Here is a 20,012-nt window from a genome sequence, read left to right on the forward strand (position 1 = left end):
GGAAACTTGTTTACTCTTCAGTTCAATTCAGTTGCTCACTCGTGTCGGACTCTTTGCGACCCCATGGACTGCAGCATGCCAGGCTTCTCTGTCCATCACCAACTCCCAGAGTTTACTCAAACTCATGTCCATTGAGTCAGTGATGCCATCCAACCATCTCATCCTCTGTCATACCCTTCTCCTCCTGCCCCCAATCTTTCCCAGCATCAGGGTCTTTTCAAATGAGTTGGTTCTTCACATCAGGTGGCCAAAGTATGGAGTTTCAGCTTCATCATCAGTCCTTCTGATGAACACTCAGGACTGATCTCCTTTAGGTGGAGGTTGGACCTCCTTGCAGTCCAAGGGACTCTCAAGAGTCTTCTCCAACACCACAGTTTAAAAGCATCAATTCTTCTGTGCTCAGCTTTCTTTATAGTCTAATTCTCACATCCATACATGACTACTGGAAAAACCATAGCCTTAACTAGATGGACCTTTGTTGACAAAGTAATGTCTCTGCTTTTTAATATGCTGTCTAGTTTGGTCATAACTTTCCTTCCAAGGAGTAAGCGTCTTTTAATTTTCAGGGCTGTGAGTGATTTTGGAGTCCAAAAAAAATAGTCTTTCACTGTTTCTACTGTTTCCCCATCTATTTTCCGTGAAGTGATGGGACCGGATGCCGTGATCTTAGTTTTCTGAATGTTTACTCTTAGTGTGAGTTAAAATGATCCAGCCTTTTTATTTTGAGGGCTTTGTCATTATCTGAGCAAAGGTATAAAATTCTCTAACCCACTGACACAACAATTTCACTTCGAAGCATTTACCCAATAGACAATACACATACATGTATGACTCATACAAGTATATGCTACCCACTCCAGTATTCATGCCTAGGAAATCTCATGGACAGAGGAGCCTGGTGGGCTACAGTCCATGGGGTCACAAAGAGTTGTTCACGACTAATCGACTAAAACCACACACACAACAGCTATTATCTCTTCTACTCACTTGACACGAGCATGTATTGTTGTTGCTGTTGTTCAGTCGCTCAGCCGTGGGCAACTCTTTGTGACCCCGTGTACTGCAGCACACCAGGCTTCTCTGTCCTTCAGTATCTCTTGGAGTTTCCTCAGACTCATGCCCATTGAGTGGATGATGTCATCCAACTGTGCATTACCTTCTATTTTATTTTCGTTTTGTAGACTGCTTGTATTCTGACCAGACAATTCTGTCAATATACTAGCGTTCTCATTCTCCCTTCCCATTTTTCACTTCAGAAGTCTTTTTCTTTTCCATACTGTGTCTTACATATGTTGTCTAACACCGAGTTTGTTCAGTGGTCATAGATCTTGATTTTAAGGAGACATTTTTCATTTCCTGGGTCTATTTAAGCTTCCCATATGGCTATTATTGGACCTCTCGGGCTTAGTCAGCTGGGGCTGTGTCCGCCCTGCAGAGAGGACAGTAGACCGGAGCAGGTGTGCTGCGTCTGCAGTGGAGTGGGTGCGCGTTTCCCAGGCTGGGTAACTTGAGATGTCTGCCTTTACTCTGTACTGAGGTATCAGCTGGGGTCGGGTTCCTCTGTAATTTCACCCTGTCCCTCTTGTGCACGGATCGGACTCATCCCAGAATGACAGGACTTGTCACTCGCAAGCCAGTACCTGCTTGAGAGAGGGGCGCCCCCCACGACCAGAGTGTCATCCCTGCTTCCTGCAGTGCTCTGCCTGGTGCTGACTGTCTAATAAGAAATAGAGTCTCGTCAGCGTAGGACCAAGGCCAATCTGGGGGAGAAAGCTGTTTTGATCAGAAAGTTGGGAGAACCGCTAAGCTTTCACTCTGGCCACATTTTTGGAAGAGTTCTCTCTGACTTCTTAGTGATGAAGAGTCATGCTGGGGGATCCTTTGGGTGCTGCTGCCTCCATGTTCCCTTGTTGATGTTCTCTGGGTGTGACCCTGAAGCTGCAGATGGATGGTCTCTGCCACAGGTTTTTGGAGGCCGCTGTGCTCTGGATCGGCTGTTAGCTGTGGGCATTGGATCCAGCCTGGGAGGGAGAGGAAGTAACAGCTCCAGACTGGAAAGTAAAACCTGCTTTGCTCCCCGGCTGTGGAAGAACATGCGCCCTGAGCTGCCTGCAGAGTTGTCAGAGGTGGTGGTGACCCTGTGGGGGTTGGACCCTAAACGCTGCCACTGAAGTTCCAGATAAACAAGTGGGAGAGGAGTTGGTAGTGTGCCAGCAGGCCCCTCGCTTTATTTTAGGAGGGAGCCAAGGTGGGGGTGACTCCCTGAGTAGGAACTGGGCTTTGGACGAGCCGCCTCCTCGCCTGGCATTGGGTCATGCGTCAGTCATCTGTCCTGTGTCCTCAGTGTCCACAAAGAGGTCTGTGACCATTCTCCATTCTGGCGAGAGAGCCTGGTGCCTTCCTCTAAAGGTCGGGCCTGGGCGACTAGAGCAGCACGGGGCCGCTCAGAGTTCGGGGTATAAATATTTTTAGCTTCCTGGACACCACAGGGTCTCGGTTGGCTCTTAAACTAGCTGTAGTGTCTTGACACAAAGTTAGACATAGATTTTTTGTAAATGAACAGATGTTCAGAAACATCTGTATGTTCCAGAAAGCTTTATTTACAAAGACCCTCGGTACTGGATGTGAGCCATGACCATGGCTTGCTGACCACACAGTGGAAAGCTCGGGGTGTACTGCTCGGTCAGCATGTGGCCTTGGGAAGTCACCAGACCCGCTTCCCTGACTGGTGGTCATGAGGCGGTGGCAGGCCCCACTGCACACCTGGGCAGGCTGGATGTGTGGCAGGTGTTGACACTGAATGTATGGTGTGCCTGAAGCATGCCATCCGTGTTCCAGTTTGTGCCCTGATTCCTGGGTCATGTGCTTTGGCAGTGTCCCACCTGAAGAGGGTGATCACTGCCAGCAGTCTTCCTGGAAGTGGGCTTAGGAGTCATTGGCAGGCTCTTGGCTCTGTGGTTCTGGTTGGGGGCTGGCCTCCTGTTTCTTCACGCCCAGGCACCTCGGAAGGCCTCCTGTGGCTGGGGTTCTTGGGAGACTTCTGGGGAGCCTGGTGTGGAGAGGGTTCAGGAACACCTGACTAGGGGGCCTGGTGTTGCGATGCCCCCTGGAGTTACCTCCCTCTGGGCCGGCTTCCACGTTGAGTGATTTTGTTTGCATCACCCACACTGAGCAGAAGTGCAGGCTGCCTCAGGGTGGGGGGGGGGGCGGGTCCAGTGTGGCAATGCTGGTGGGCGTCTGATGCTTCACTTTGCCCCTGTTCCAGTCAGCTGTCGGCCATGAACACCAGTCAAAGCTTTCCAAGCACTGCTTGCAGGTTGACTCCATCTGGGGGTTTGGAGGCAAGTTTGGCGTCCAGGTGGACAGGTGAGTGAAATAGGTGAGTGAAGCGTTGTGAGCAGACAAGAATCGGGGTAGTGGTTTCCCCTTGGGGGTCAGAAAGGGGGCTCTTGGGTGCTGGCCGCATGCAAGTGCTTCATTACCAAAAAGGCATCCTGTGTGCCTGTCTCTGGCACGTGTGTGAAGCTCCCACGAGATGGTTTGAAGACATCAGGAGAGGGCAGTGCTGGAACCCACCCCTGCTTCAATCTACCTCGGCATTCTCACCAACCATGTAATCCCACCATGGAATTATCCATGACATGGCTTCTGTCTACACGGGGTATCCTGTGTTGAGCTTGCCGCCAAACCCTACACAAGGGTGAGAGTCCAACAGCAGGGTGGTTAGGACAGATGTCAGGCAGCTTCCGGGGTCTTCTCCTGCAGAGGTCCGTAGAAGAGCCTTGGTCAGAGACCTGCTTCTCAGGTACAACACCAGTCTCAGAAACCAAAACTCACTCTTTATCAAGCAAAGAGTTGGCATACGTTTTAAGTAGGGTATCCAGTAAACTAAGACGTCTGTGCCAGTGGGATCTTAGAGCAGAGAAAACTGTGCCAGAACCCTGAGTCCATGAAAGAGAACAAGTTGACATGGATGAACTCACCACCCAGAGCCACCATAAGAAGTATATTAGTTAGCTTGCACTGTGTAACAAACAACCTCAGAACCTAGTGGCTTAAAATAACGTGTATTTATTATCTCAGGTTCTTTCGGTGGGGTCAGAAATTCAGAAATGGCTTAGCTGTGCGATTCTGGCTTGGGAGTCCCTCGTGAGGTTATCGTCAAGATGTCATGTAGGGCTGCAGGTTTCTGAAGGTGGTTCTGGGGCTGGAAGATCAGCCTGCAAGATGGCACACTCACAGGGCTGTTGGCGGAGCCTCAGCTCCTCCCCACACGGACCTCTCCTCAGGCTGCTTAAGCGTCCTCACAACATGGCGGCTGGCTTCGCACACGGCAGGAAGTCCGAGAGAGAGTGAGGAAGAGTCTGAAATGTCTCTGACGGCCCTCTTTTCAGTAGTTACATGCTGTCATTTCTACCTTATTCTATTCATTAGAAGCGAGTCACTAAGCTTGGCCCATACTCAAGGGGAGGGAGATTGGGTTCCCTTCTGAACAAAGGAACACCCCAAAACTCGAGGACATAATTTAAAACCACCACAGCAAAACCCCAGGGACAGCAGTATTCTGGGAGCTTCTTTCGACTTAGACTTTGTGACAGACTACGGGATGGTACCAACTGTCGCTAGCCCCCCTCCCTCCTCCGCAGTCAGAAAGTGGCCTCAGCTGGCTGTGTCTATGGGTCCTAAGACCTCTGGGTGTCAGCCACTGTGTCCTCACTCTGGAGATCACACTCATTCTCCTCTAAGCATCGCACACCTGGAACCCAGCATGCTGGGCACCCCAGGGAGCACACCCCATCCTCTCCCACAAGTTGGCTCCAGCACCAGTTTTTAAATATTTACTCATTTGGCCACGCTGGGTCTTAGCACCAGTTTTTAAATAGTTACTTATTTGGCCACGCTGGGTCTTAGCTGCATTGTGCTGGATCTTTTAGTTGCAGCACGTGGGATCTTTAGTCGTGGCACGTGGAATCTAGTTCCCTGAGCAGGGATCAAACCCAGGCCCTTTGCATTGGGAGCATGGGGTGTTAGCCACTGGAGCATCAGGGAAATCCCAGTAGCATCATTTTTTGAAGCAATAAGACAAAATGAGCCTTCGATTTTATAAAGTCTCAGCCAATTCTGATAAGGAGTGCCTGGTCACATTTGCTGAGTTTTGGGCAACTCGGCAGCATGTCAAAAAATTGGGCCCGATCACACATACAGACTCATTCTCTGATTTCCAGGACACAACAGTAAACATCAGTTCATGTTCAACAGGCCAAAGGAGAACAGCCATTGTGTGGTTATCTACTGTTGCACAGTGAACCACCCAGAACTTAGTGGCTGCAAACAGCCACCCATTATCTCTCATCAGGCTGTGGGTCGGGGGGCTGATTGGGGCCTGATGTGTGGTTGATCTCCAGTGGGGACACTCCTGCATCCACAGTCAGCTGGTGGGTTAGCTGAGGTTGGCTGCTCAAGGGTAGCCATGGTTCATGATGGACAAGCTGGCTGTTGGCAGGGATAATGATGGGAGTCTTGTCCTCCAGCAGGCTGGCCTGGGCTAGTTCATAGGGAAGTGGCCAGAGAGCAATGCTCTAAATGCCCTGGAAGCTTATCACTTTGCCTCTTTCTGTTGGCCAAGCCAAGTCACAAGGCCAGCCCAGAAGCTGTAGAAATATGCCATGCCTCTTGACAGGAAATGTTGCAAAGTAATGTGGCAAAGGGGGCAGTTACAGGCCAGGGCAGGAGAATCATGGCCTCCTACAATCTACTCCACCTGTGGTCTTCTTGACTTGATGCTGAAGAAGAGATTGGATAGAACGCAACCTCTTCCCGCTGTTGTTATTGTTGTTCTGTTGCTAAGTCGTGTCTTACTCTTTGCAACCCCACGAACTGCAGCACCCCAGGCTTCCCTGTCCTTCACTATCTCCTGGAGTTTGCTCAAACTCATGTCCATTGAGTCTGTGATGCAACATGACCATCTCATCCTCTGTCTCCCACTTCACTGGATAGAACTGAACATCTTCCTGCTAAAAACTCTTTAAAAGCAAAAAGGACAGCTTTGAAACAGAGTTAGAAACATCTATTTCAAGCCACGGGCCAAAAATTGCACTGAATAGTGATGTGTTACAAGTGGTCTCATTAAAGTCAGGGACAAGTCAAGGATGTTGTGATCACCTCTGCTAATTATCAATGCTCTGAAAGTTCTAGAATGTGCTATCAGACAAGAAAAGTCAATAATAATTGTAGTTGCTGAAAGAGGGAAATAAAATAGCCACTGATTGAAGATGATATGATGGCCTACCTGAAAAACTCAAAAGTATCAGCTGAAATATGGTGATAATAGAACAGCTCTGTCAGGGAGTCAGATGCTAACAACTCTCCAGAGTTATTGTTGGCAAAAGAATCAGTGTACCTGCTGGAAACTGCAGCGGAGAAAGGATGCAGTCCAAAAAAGGAAGGTGCTGGGAGAAATAGAAATACCCTATGATTAAACTTAAGAGGAATAAAATACCAATATGCACAAAAACGTAAAGTTCTCCTGAGGAATGAAGGATGGGAGGAAGGGATCGGGGGAGGGAGGAAGGAAGTTTGTATAGATGGATGGATGGATAAATGAACAGATGGATGGATGGGTGGATGGATAAATGAACAGATGATTGGACGGATTAATGAGTGGATGGGTAGATGGATGGATGGGTGGTTGGATAGATGCATGGACAGATGGGTGGTTGGATAGATGGATGGATTGATAGACAGATGGAGGATGGATGGATGAGTGGATGTAAGGATTAGTGAGTAGACAGATGGATGGACAGATGACTGGCTGACTGGATGGACAGATGGATGGATGGATGGGTGGATGGATGGATGGATAAATTACTGAGTGGATGGATGGATGGATGAATTACTGAGTGGATGGATGGATGGATGAATTACTGAGTGGATGCATGGATGGATTAGTGAGTGGATGGATGGATGAACAGATGGCTGGCTGGCTGGCTGGCTGGAAGGGTGGATGAATGGAGGATGGAATGAATAAAGCAGATGTTTACACTTCAATTCTAGAAACATATTCTACACAATTGAGTAGGAGCTGGGCAATGATTGTTTTCTCCAAAACAGTGACAAGTGTTTGGAAAACGGCCTAAGTGCTCATCAGTGAGGGGTGAGGTACAATCTGTGGACATCCCACAAGGAACAGCCCTCACCCTCCTTCTTGCCTCCTTCCCCACCCCCAGGAGCTCATCAGGGGTTCTGCCCATGCCCCACCCCCAACCCCATCCTCACGGGGGGTGCTGCTTGAGTTCACCATCTGTTAAACTCAACTCATAAGAAGCTCCCTTTACTGAGATACTTTAATAAAACCTCCGGGGAGCCCTCAGCACCTTCATTTCTAAAAAGGTGGCTCTGGTGAACCCTCTGGGGCACAGAGAGCAGAGCAGGTACGCTGGGAACAAGCGCATCAGTGCAGGGTGAGTTGACCACCCTCACGCTCACACTTAGAAACAAGGAAGACAAATGGACGAGAAAGCCTTCACGCTTTTTGTGTAAAATAACTGTGAGCCTGAGTCAGGCTCCACCTGCTCCTCAGGGCAGGTACATCTGGGAGGTCACGTCTCCTCACCAGGGTTCCTCTCCAGAGTGGACACACCGAGCGTGGGGACTGAGCTGTGTCCTGAGTCTGCACTCGAGAAATGAGGAGCTGGCTGGCCCTGAGCTCCTGGCAACAATCCACGTTTCCACCAGATTCGTTTTAATTTTTCCAACTAGGAGGACCCTCTTACAGGACTTTCAAGGTCTTCCCACGTGGAGGAAACTTGGATGAGCACGATACGACTTGGTGTGACCTGGCGGATGTACAGACTCTTAAAACCCTGAAAGCCCAGGGTCTACAGCTCCCAAAAAGGAATCTGCCCAATAGGACAGGCCTGACAAGTCAAATGAGGGAAAAACAATGCAGCCTGGGGGCTAAGCCTTTTCTCTTTCACTTTCTTGACATTTATATTTACATTTCTTTTAATACATTTTCAAAAACTTCCTTTCTTTTTACACTTTTCACATTTTCAAAAGTACCTTTTTTATGTTTTCAAAAACTCCCATTTCTCTATTACACTGCCACTGCAGCCCAGCTGTTACAAAAATAATCTGTCTGAAGTATTCAATCATCTATCTTTTAACAGCACAACTGCCGCAAATGAAGAGCTGTCATGGTTTTGAATGCTAGAACTTTATTTAAGCTGGAACAGTGGACATCTGTATAGAAAACCCCGCAAGCGACACAAACGGGGAGGGGGGGTGGCGAACTCTCCCTACGGAAGGAGGGAGGTGCACCGTTCTGGACCTGGACGTGCGAGGGGCGGAGGGGCCGGTCAGGGACATGATCTCCTGGATTGCCAGGCGCAGCTTCAGCAGGTGCGGCGGGTTGCTGATGCCGATCTCACGCTGGATCTCCGTGTGACAGGGCAGACATGATGACACCGCTCTTCACGTTGGCTCGGCAAGCAGCCACCTACCAGGCCGGCATCCCGACCCAGAGCTGGGTACGGGAGACAGGAGGCAGGAGGTTATGCGTGGCTGTGGAGGGACTGACACACCCGGCCCAGGAAGGGGGTGCAGGTGCGGGCGCGGGTGGGGGTGGGGGTGGGGGGGTGCGCATACACACCTCCAGCCAGACCACAACAGTTGGCCCGTCCCACTGTGCGAAGGCACGCCTTGTCTCCCGGCTTCCTCCAGCAACTCATGCCTACAAGTAGCGAAACATTCAAAATCCAAGAATCATTACTACACACGGGTATAAAACAAGTTAACCTAAGTATTTATTCTCTTTATAAATTTGCAAAAGTGAAATAGTATGCATCTCATCATTTTCCTTTAATCTTCTAAACCATCTACTTAATGAGAGTTCAGACATATTACAAAGAACACCTGAGTCATGAAATGCTGAATGAGTCCCCACAATTCCTTATAGAATCACCTCCTTCCCTATGAAAGTGTTATTGCCAACCTTAAAGGATTCAGAAGTCGGCACATCCAAGGGAGGAGGGTAGTCAAGGAAAAACATCCACTCTTCCCTTTCTAAACAGTGAGGACAGATACGTAGAAGAGGAAACCACACCGGGGTCTAAGCAGAGGAACCTGTCCCTGAGAGAGCTTCAGGGATGCACAGCATTTCACAACAGACACACAAAGAGCAGCGCAGACTTTCAACACAGAACACTCTAACACAGCAAGCAAGGAGAGGGCTGGATGGGGCTGTTTCTATCCTGCACAGCTGTTCAGCTAATTAGCTATGTGCTAAATTAAGATACTGGTCATTCTTTTTTGACTAGGCCGCTGTGTGGCTTGCGGGACCCTAGTTCTCCAACCAGGGATCAAACCCCAGGCCCCATGCAGTGGAAGTGCAGAGTCCTAGCTATTGCACTGCTAGGAAATTCCCTAAAGATACACAGTGGCTTTTCAATACACTCAAATGGTGTTAGACTTTACTTAAGATTGTGAAGTCTATGTATGGTTAAAGCTCGAAATGTTTCACATCAAATTTCAAGTAACTGTTCCTTTAAGTCAACCTCAGGTTTCCTAGAATAGTAAGTATTCTATTTTCTAGGAATAATTATACCAGGAAACACAACAGGTATCTTAATAGTTCAAGAAGTGAAAGTGAAAGTGAATTCACTCAGTTGTGCCCAACTTTTTGCAACCCCATGGACTGTAGCCTAGCAGGCTCCTCCACCCATGGAATTTTCCAGGCAAGAGTACTAGAATAGGTTAGTTACCATTTCCTTCTCCAGGGGATCTTGGATCTCCCAGGGATCAAACCCAGGTTTGCCACATTGGTAAAGGCAGATGCTTTACCATCTGAGCTACCAGGGAAGCCCCTTAATAGCTCAGGGAGAGTTTTTAAAAAAGGCAAACTTTTTAAATTCCCATATCCCAGGGGAACAAGGCATGTATCACGTGCTTGGAGTTCACGTCCCAACCACAACCACCATCCAGAAGCAAATGGAAGACTCGCTTGGCTTCTGCTGGGGTTTATTTCCTTACTCGGCTATAAGATATTGCATCACTCTGCTGTCACTGGCTCACTCTCATCTGAAACCTAGCTTTACAGAGACAGCTTCAGAGACAAGCCTGGGGGGCTGCCTGCTCTGTGGAATGCTGTGATGACCCTGCTCGGGCTGCCCTGCGGGGCTACTTAGCTCAGACCTCCTCTGCTCCCTCGAGGGTCAAATTCGAGACCCCAAGTACAATTCGTTAAAACACTTGCTTAGCAGTAAACTGACGTGGCATGCTTCCTTGCCTTAAAATTAGAGTCACAGGAGAAAGACATTCGGAAATACAGTGAATTCTATGGGGAACAGACATGCCCGAGAGAGGGCCACACCATCTGTGGATGACAACGGGCACTTTAAAGCAGGACATGAGCACCACGGTCAAGCTGTCTTTCCTAACAAGATGGCTGTGTGAGCTTCTTCCCATCAAATGCTACACACGTGGCACCACCCAGACAACAGGTGTGGCCTTGTTTTCCGAGACTGACCGTCCACACAGCCCAGCACCTCCTACGAGGGTTCGCTGGGCTCCCCTTCACCAACACCATGCCCCACTCCTGTAGCGCTGCTCAGCTCAGAGCCTGGAGCTGGGGACGAGCCCCACGGGGAGGCTTCAGGACACACACAGCTCAGCACACCTGCTGACTCGGCTTCCCCTGCGAGCTGGCGCGTGACAGTGTCCACCAAGGGGAAGAGGAAAGACAGCATTTAGAGCAGGAGGTACGTGATGCCTGAGGGGAGTCCCCGCACACCCAGGACACTGCAATGACCAACAGGGATGCGGACGGTCCCGCGGCCTCGGCCTCCCCTCCTCACGGAGTGCGTCCAGCACCTGGTGACCCCGCAGTACTCTCCCTGGGAGTTTCCACGCAACGTGAAAATCTGAGATTCACCAACTCTCAAAAATGCTCTGAAAGTGGATGCATTGGTGCCGGTGCCAGCTGGCAAAGTCGATCAGGTCCCGAGAACGTGCACGGCGGGGCTAAGAAAGAAACTAAAGCAAGAGACTACAACAAAGATGGGGTCGAGAGGTTCAGACACGTCTCCACGAAGGGACGCAGTCTGACACCAACTTTATTCAGCATCTTATATTTATACGAAAAGCGTGAGAAAGACAAGACAGTTGACATTTTTTCTTGGTTGTCCTATACATCTTACAAAAAGTCACAAGAAATCTTGAGAGCATGGGAATGGCACCCTGTTATTATTTCTTACACCAGATAACATTTCCCTGTGCTGAGAAGTTTGCACCGAACTCCAGGTGTCTGCAGTAAATAAGCGCCTAATCTCTGGGGTGACGGGACAGAGAGCTATGTTTGCAAGCAAACCCTCAAGGACTGAGGCAGCTCCCAGAGCTGTGTCCTTCGAACAAAGGACCCCGTTCTCACGGGCAGCTCCCCGCACATTGGCTGCGTAAATTTAGCAATTAAAAGAATATCTTTGAGACAAATTGGGGCTTAATAGAAAGAAAACAGTTTTGAGAAACAAACTGATTCTCACATCTATAATGCCACAAATGTTAAACTATATTCAAGTGATTTTTTTCTGGAATACTAAAACATTTTTTCACGTTTTATAGATAAGGCATTTTCCCTGTATTCAATGTTGTCTCTGGTTGACTGACAGAACTAAGATTACCCTCTGTGGTCAGAAAATCTTCATACTTTGAATTGTTCTCTATGAAGCCACCAGAACATCCTAGAGTTTGGCACGCATAGCAACAGAGCAAAGAACAACCCACTTGTGCATGCACACACACACACACAGAGTTAGACATCCACCTTAACACCAGATCCAGAGAAACCTGCCTACCAGAAAACACACACATGCACACACACACCCCTAGACACAGGCACCGAATCCACTGGGATTCCTTTAAAATTATCCTTCCATCACTTTCAAGACAAGAGGCACAGGGCTCCTGAAACTGACGACGAGGCGCACAAGCTCCTTACTTGCGGGCGTCCCTCAGGTCCTCGTGGCTGGCCGTGCACAGCACCCCATCTGCAGCCGGTCCAGCCGAAGGGACCGCAGAGAGGTGGGGGTCGAGGTTTCACATTTGATGGTGGTCTTGTCATCTCGTACCTCTTCCTGTAAAGCTGGCAGCTGAGGGAATGAGGTAAGTGTAAAACTGGGTAACAATAGACTGTGTCGAATATGTGAATCTGGAGCTCTGTGAATCTGGAGGTCTGTGTTTGCACACTTCCTCCTGCGCTCATGGGACCATGCAGCGTGGCGGGAACGCAGAGGCTGGATTCTGCTACAGTCAGGACTTACTCCTGCTGAGCTTCGGGGTGAGTACAGGCCGGCCTGGTCCCGCAGGGGCATGGACACCACACCCTAGGAGTGGAGGGTCAGCGGGTCTCCGGAGGTCGGCCCGGGAGAGCCCTCAGCAGCAGAGAACATGACCTTGGCACCTGGCTGCCGCCGGAGTAGTCAGAGCACGGCCCGAGTCTCCCTCGCGTCCCTGCACACGGGTGTCCCTCCCACAGCGGCAGTGCTGCTGGCCACGCCCTGCGTGCACGTTCTCAGAGGGAACAGGGCCCAGAGCATCAGGGTTCACGAGGCTGCCCTGCCCTGGGCCTCTCCGTCCGGAGGCCAGTGTTTAACACTGAAGTACACCGGCATCTGGGGGTCGGCTGCCGCTGAGGGGCCACCTTCCCTTGCAGGTGCTGCTCTGGGTGGTCCTCTGGTGGGTCCGGCCCGGGAGCCCAGCCCTGCTCGAGCCGCTCTGAGAGCAGGAGGCTGTCTGCTCTGTCCTGTTCACGGCTCAGCTGGAAAGCTGGATTGGGTTTTAAGTTTTTTTACCAGCAGCTTTTAGCTATATGTCAGAATAAAGTCAGCCACAGAGTTCTCTCCTTGATCTGCTTGGTCCTTCGTGTTTCTCTGGATTCTCAAAGCAGCTGAAGCCCAGAGTGGGGTTGGGGTGTTTCTGAAGGGGCAGGGGCTCGGGCACCAGCTGCTGTCCCAGGACTGACTCGTCTGTTTGTTTCCAGTTTACCTGCACTAATTCTGCAGGTGATTATACAGCATCCAGAATACGACAAAGACTACATTTTGAACTCAATGCAATCTTTAATCTGTTCATACTTGTTATATGGACCCTAAGATATTTTATTACCGAGTTTTTAATTAGTGAAAAATTCATGAATACCATAGAGAAAATATTTTAAAATTTAATGTTTCTTTTATTTATGTAAACTTATGACTTCATTTATATATTTACTTTTTCTTGTATATCTGGGCTATGAATCTCCTTTCAGATCAGTTCATGTTCTGAAACCTGATTTTAGTCTTTCAAATGTATGTACTGTAATGCTTGTCTGTATAAATCCTATGAACAAATATAGGGCTTTTGTAAATGATGCATTTATTGTAATTATTCTTGTTTAATTTTTAAATGTTAAACCATGAGAGAAGGGGTTTTACTGCGATTGTAAAATCATCATGACACGGTGTGCATTATCCTTCCAGAATGTAACCAAGCTGTCCAACAATCACTCTGAAATGAGCGAACTTAATTTCAACCAATTGTTGTATTTTAATGACTGACCTAAACTGTACTTTTTTTCTAGGAGGAAATGCTTTTTGTCTGCAGCGTGAAGCGATTTAAAAGTACTGGGTGTTAAATGTGAGCTTCTAATGAAATTTGGGCTGAAAGGATGACTAGAAGACGACTATGAAAATCTCTCCGGTAACCTAGTCTCTGTGGACCTGGATCCCTCGCCTCTGGTGAGACTCTTCGAGGATCAACCTCGGTGCCCTGCACCCGCTGTGGAGCCATCGAGCTGAACACTGAGGGCACCACATCCAGGACAGACAGACAGCATAGTGCAGCTCTGACAAAGGCCTTATTTTTCTTATGTAAATCGTCTTTTTACATCTGTTTGTAAACATGTTTAAAGAATGGACCTAGGCGTACATTTTTAGATTTTGATGACATAGCCATTTTGGATAGTATAAGTAGCAAATGTAACTTTTACTTTTTCAGCAGCACATTAAAAAAGCTAGTAAGAGATGCGTTCAGATCATGGTGCCTTATGCAGCTGATATCTCTGTAGAGAGACAGCATGTCTCTCTACATGTGGGTTCTGCCTTTAATTTCCTTGTACAATTCATTGTTACCATTCTGTTTTTCTATTAATCTTTTGTGATCTTCCTGAATATGTGACAAAGTATGTACAGTCTACTTTTGAACTATTTTTATCACAGTATTATTTATTGCTTTCTTTCAATAAAGTCAGAGCTTCCCTGGTGGCTCAGAGGATAAAGCGTCTGCCTGCAATGCCGGAGACCCGTGTTCGATCCCTGGGTTGGGAAGATCCCCTGGAGAAGGAAATGGCAACCCACTCCAGCATTCTTGCCTGGAGAATCCCATGGACAGAGGAGCCTGGCAGGCTACAGTCCACGGGGTCGCAAAGAGTCGGACACGACTGAGCGACTTCACTGCACTCACTGCTTCAATAAAGTACTGGAGCAAAATTTCCCACTGCCAGTAAAGAGTGACGAGGGTAAGCTGTACTCTCAATGAGAACAGACCAGAGCTGGTAATGGGAGCCCGTGTCATCACACGGACATTCTGTTAAGAGAAACGGATGGATACAATGGAAAGGCTAGAAGGCAGAAGTATAGGTGTCCCCAAAGGACGACCGACTAGGTGTTCGTACCCTTGGCTCCGGAGACAAGAGGCTTCATCACTTCAGCATCTGCGGGGACAAGGCCCCTCTGCTGCTGAGGCGTGGGCAGCGGGCCCAGGGTGGGAACAAAGTGCAGGTGTCAAGGCTCACCGTGGATCCCAGGGCGGGGTGGCCGAGGGCAACCCTGACGCGGACCCGAATGATGCACTAGGGAGTGTGCGTGTGCATGCTTGTGTGTGGGAGCTTTTGATGTTATTTTAGTCAAGTCTTTATTATTCATATATCCATAGAGACAAGAATGTAGCAAAGGGAGGTGGGAGGGAGATTCAAGAGGGAGGGGACATTTGTACACCTATGGCTAATTCATGTTGATGTATGGCAGAAATCAAATCTATATTGCACAGAATTATGCTTCAGAAAAAAAGAACATAGCAAGGTGGTCAGGAAAGTATGAAAAAAAGATTTCTCATATTTATAATCACAACTCTTCGTACATCTGGGAGCAGGCTGCCCACCATCATCACACCTTCCCGCCAGCATCAGACGTTTATTTACCCCAAGCATCAGGCCATAGTCCAGCATCAGACCCTCCCCAAGCATCAGGCCCTCCCCAGCATCAGGCCCTCCTCCAGCATCAGGCCCTAGTCCAGGATCAGGACCTCCCCCAGCATCAGGCCTCAGTCCAGCATCAGGGCCTCCCCCAGAATCAGACCCTAGTCCAGCATCAGATGTTCCTGCCCCAGCATCAGGGCCCTCCTCCAGCATCAGGTCCTCCCCCAGCATCAGGCCCATAGTCCAGCATCAGGCCCTCCTCCAGCATCAGGCCCATAGTCCAGCATCAGGCCCTCCTCCAGCATCAGGGCCTCCCCCAGCATCAGGCACATAGTCCAGCATCAGGCCCTCCTCCAGCATCAGGTCCTCCCCCAGCCTCAGGGCCCTCCTCCAGCATCAGGTCCTCCCCCAGCATCAGGCCCATAGTCCAGCATCAGGCCCTCCTCCAGCATCAGGGCCTCCCCCAGCATCAGGCCCTCCTCTAGCATCAGGCCCATAGTCCAGCATCAGGGCCCTCCTCCAGCATCAGGCCCTCCTCCAGCATCAGGCCCTAGTCCAGCATCAGGCCCTCCCCCAGCGTCAGGCGTGGCAGCCCCACTTGTCTGACACTCCTGAGCACACTTAGGCAGCCCCAGAGCAGCAGGACAATAGCTCTTGCAGGAGGTGCATCTTTAGCAATCACCTGCGGAGCAGCAGTAGCAGCTGGGGTCTGTTTCAGGCCAAGGAGAGGCAAAGAAGAGGCACTTGTGCCGAGGCAGCGGTGGGTGTGGGCACGTTTCAAAGCTCTGCTTCCTCCCCGAGGGGGCTTTGCTCTCCAGCTCTCTCACGTGGTCACTCGAGGACCCCAGGGCTGTGTCCTTCCAGATTCACGGTCTCCTTAATATCTCAAGCCCAAGTCCTGAGTTGCATCCCAGTCCGGTGTGGCAGAGGGCTGGGAACACACAAGCTCAAGGGCTGAAAGGATCCCAGGGGAACAGTCGGGCCCCAGTGGGTGGCAGAGCAGGGGATGAGGGTGGCCGCCCACAGAGGGCCCCGCAGCAGCACTGGAAGGAGAGCAGGGGTGCCTTAGCTCACTCGGGGACGTTGCCCGGCCTCAGCGCCCAGATGTTACTGCCAGCAGCTCTGGGGATGCAGAAAGCCCGGTGAGTGACACCACTCCACTCGGGCCGTGTGAGTGGGCACTGCCTACCATGGACTAAGTTTTCATTCCGGTTCCAACTGTCCCTCCAAGGGCTCCTCTTCCGAATGGCACATTTTCTTGATGTGGGTGAACGCATCCCTGCTTGTTTCTGTCAGCACTGTTGTCGGTCATCGTGTGTTTTCCTCTTTACAATCTGTGCTTGCTGCTCTTCCAGTTTAACTTAGGAGCAGCCCTTATTTTCTGCATTTCCTAGTTGTCAGCGTTCACTGGGGCTTTCCAGGTGGTTCTAGCGGTAAAGATCTTGCCTGCCACTGCAAAAGATAACGAGAGATGTGGGTTTGATCCCCCTGGAGGAGGGCATGGCAACCCACTCCAGTCTTCTTGCCTGGAGAATCCCATGGACAGAGGAGCTAGTGGGCTACAGTCCCTGGGGTCACGGAGAATCAGACACGACTGAAGCAGTTCAGCACACACTCAGGTTTTAGTTCAGTCGCTCAGTTGTGTCCGACTCTTTGCGACTCCGCGGACTGCGGCACTCCAGGCTTTCCTGTAATTCACTATCTCCTGGAGTTTGCTCAAACTCATGTCCATCGAATCAGCGATGCCATAGAACCATCTCATTCTTGTTGCATCCACCAGAGAGGTGGCTGGGGCTCGGCAAAGTGCATGGTCCCACTGCATGGGTGTGAACCTGCCCTCACCACTCCCTAACCGCATGACCATCACTGTCTCCTCCTCTGTAAATCGGGAGGTGGCAGCACCTGTTTGGTAAGGGGCACACACAGCATCTGGTATATAATCAATGCACCATCCATCTCAGCGTTATATTCATTAATAATAAGGATAGCATTTAATAATCTGCTCCTTTTTCTCTCTTCTCACTTAACTGTACTCCAGACCATATCTGTTTTACTTACCCTTATAAATCCCACACCCAGCACAAACAAGACACTCAACAAATCTCTGGCTGAAGAGGCAGGAACATATCCTGTCCTTAAGGAGATGAAGCCGAGTGAGATGGGGGCCTGATGATAACACTGTGTGATGAGGAGACGCCAGGAGGACCTGCGTGGCTGTGGGATGGAGTAGGGGGCATGGGCAGAACCCGTGATGAGCTCCTGGGGATGGGGAAAGTGGCAGGAAGGAGAGGTGCTGTTCCTTGTGGGGTGTCCACAGATTTTACCTCACCCTTCACTGATGAGCACTTAGGCCATTTCCAAACACTTGTCACTGTTCTGGAGGAAACAATCATTGCCCAGCTCCTACTCATTCGTAGAGTATGTTTCTAGCACTGCAGTATAAACATCTGCAATATTCGTTCCATGCTCTGTTCATCCACCCATCTGGCCAGCCATCTGTTCATCCATCCATCCACTCACTAATCCATCCATCCTTTAACTCTTAATTCCTCCATCCATCCACACATCCGTTCATCAACTGATCCGATCATCTCGGACCCTAAAGAAGACAGATGCCTCCTCTGCTCCTCCCAGGAGGACACCCAGCGTGAGTGACAGGGGCCTCATGGGGACAGCGGGAGAGACACAGAAGGGACATGCATGCAGACCCTCCTCCCTCTGAACGGTGAAGCACCCACCTGGTCCTAGCACCTCCTTGCCGGGGTGTCCAGGCCGGCCCTTCTCCTTCTTGCCAAACAAACGGCCGATGGAGGACTTGATGCCCTTCTTCTTTGGGGCTTTCTGCAGCAAGTCCTGGCTGCTGCTGCTGCTGCTGCTGGGGTTGCCCCCGGGGCCGTCCTGAGAGCCTGTCGAGCTTTGGGGAGAGAAAACAACCTTTAACCGGCACCCTTGTGCAAACACACACCCCTCCACAAGACCTACTGATAGAACTGGCCACCCAGCAACAGCCTCGCCTCAACCTCGCAGCAGACAGTGGAGTCTCCTTCACCAACCACACTCCACACGAGCAATGCAGGCTTCCGGCCACAAACAATGGCCCCGGGAAGCTGAGATTCTCTGCCTGGAGCTCTCCCCTGAGGAGGGCTTCACTCCAGACGAGCTGGTGCAGAGGGCTCTCCAACCCTCCCTCAGGGTCGCTGCTCGGCAGGTGACGACCCTCCCAGAGAAGGCGAGCTCCCCTGCTCTGGGCAGTTCCCCCCGCTTCCCGCAGGGTGACCGTCCCCGGCCGTGGCAGGAGAGTGACGGTCACCGTGCAGGGCTGCTGGTCAGGTGACCACATGTGCCCTCCATCGAGTGCTGCCTGGCTCACAACGGGAGCTCAGCAGGTGGGGGTCTGAATGAGGACAGGGTCAGTCACAGGAGGTGACAGACAGTCTCCTGAGAGGAGACCCCTGAGAAAAAGGGAGGGACCCTCAAGAGCAAATCCAAGAGGCACGGAGCCGTAACCATCAGGAATGCACCCAGGCCGGGCAGAGCTCTAGCAAGAGCAGGAAGAAATCTCCCACAGGAGTCAATACGTAGAGATGGATGTTTTCTAAAATCACTGAGGTCACTGAGCTCCTCTACCCCAGCACCTGAAGTTCACCACTAAACACAGGCACCGAATCCAGTGGGATTCCTTTACAATCATCCCTGCAACTCTTTGAAGACAAGAGGCGCAGGGCTCCTGAGACTGACGACGAGGCCGCAGGCCCCTTACTTGTGGGCGTCCCTGATGTCCTCGTAGCTGGCTCTGTGCGGTGACCCCCTGTCCAGCCGGTCTAGCCGAAGGAACCGCAGCAAGGCGGGGGTCGAGGCTTCACATTTGATGGCGGTCTTGTCGTCTTGTACCTCTTCCGGTAAAGGCGGCAGCTGAGGGAGTGAGGTAAGTGTGAAACTGGCTAACGATAGACTGTGTCGAAAAAGGCAATCACACAGGCTTTACATTATAACCAGAAACTTATTGGAAAACATAGTAGCGATGCTATCCGCCAAGTACAAAAAAATGTGTTGTTCTAGCTTAATGCCATCTTAAAGGACTGTCTTGTTCAAGAGAAGCGGGGCCGTGGGGCAGCGAGAACACCCTACTGAGTGCACAGATCCTGGCCTGGAGCCTCCCTGCAGCCAGGCTCCACTCTCCCTTGAATCCAGCGACCAGATGGCCCTGCCAGGCAGGACAGCGGAGCCACGCCAGCACTGTGAACCCTGCATGGCATGAACTGCCCTGATGAAAGGACTGTGTTCATCGCCAGATGCTGCTCAGGAGCACCACTAGCAACAGTAAGAAACCTCTCAGCAAAGCCGTCCAGACCTTTCTATTTGAAGGAGAAAAGGAAACAGCTTGTACCACCACCCAAGATCATGTTTAGTGATGATGCAGGTTACTGAACCCATGACAACAAGTGAAGTATAGAAAAGGTACCTAACCCCTGCATGCGAACACCACGTGTCTGGCTTGTCTTTCTCAGAAACATACAGACTGGGGGCTACACACTGAAGTGCTTACACGCAGTTTGAGTGTAATTTGCTCACTGTGGTTTACATAAAGTAAACTGCTGCTGCTAAGTCACTTCAGTCGTGTCCGACTCTGTGTGACCCCATAGACGGCAGCCCAGCAGGCTCCCCCGTCCCTGGGATTCTCCAGGCAAGAACATTGGAGTGGGTTGCCATTTCCTTCTCCAATGCATGAAAGTGAAAAGTGAAAGTGAAGTCGCTCAGTCGTGTCCGGCTCGTAGCGACCCCATGG

General features: G+C 50.4%; 1 long non-coding RNA gene across 1 annotated transcript; it reads right to left on the reverse strand.

The window, feature by feature from the left end:
- Positions 1-15,122: 15,122 nt before the first annotated feature.
- Positions 15,123-19,231, reverse strand: LOC112447819 (uncharacterized). Its single transcript, XR_003036079.2, has 3 exons — positions 18,987-19,231; positions 17,965-18,140; positions 15,123-16,678 (listed from the first exon to the last, which is right to left on the reverse strand). It is a non-coding gene; the product is annotated as an uncharacterized lncRNA (long non-coding RNA).
- Between the last annotated feature and the right edge of the window lie 781 nt (positions 19,232-20,012).

Source organism: Bos taurus, chromosome 8 (genome assembly GCF_002263795.3).
Source record: "Bos taurus isolate L1 Dominette 01449 registration number 42190680 breed Hereford chromosome 8, ARS-UCD2.0, whole genome shotgun sequence".
Taxonomy (NCBI): Eukaryota; Metazoa; Chordata; class Mammalia; order Artiodactyla; family Bovidae; genus Bos; species Bos taurus.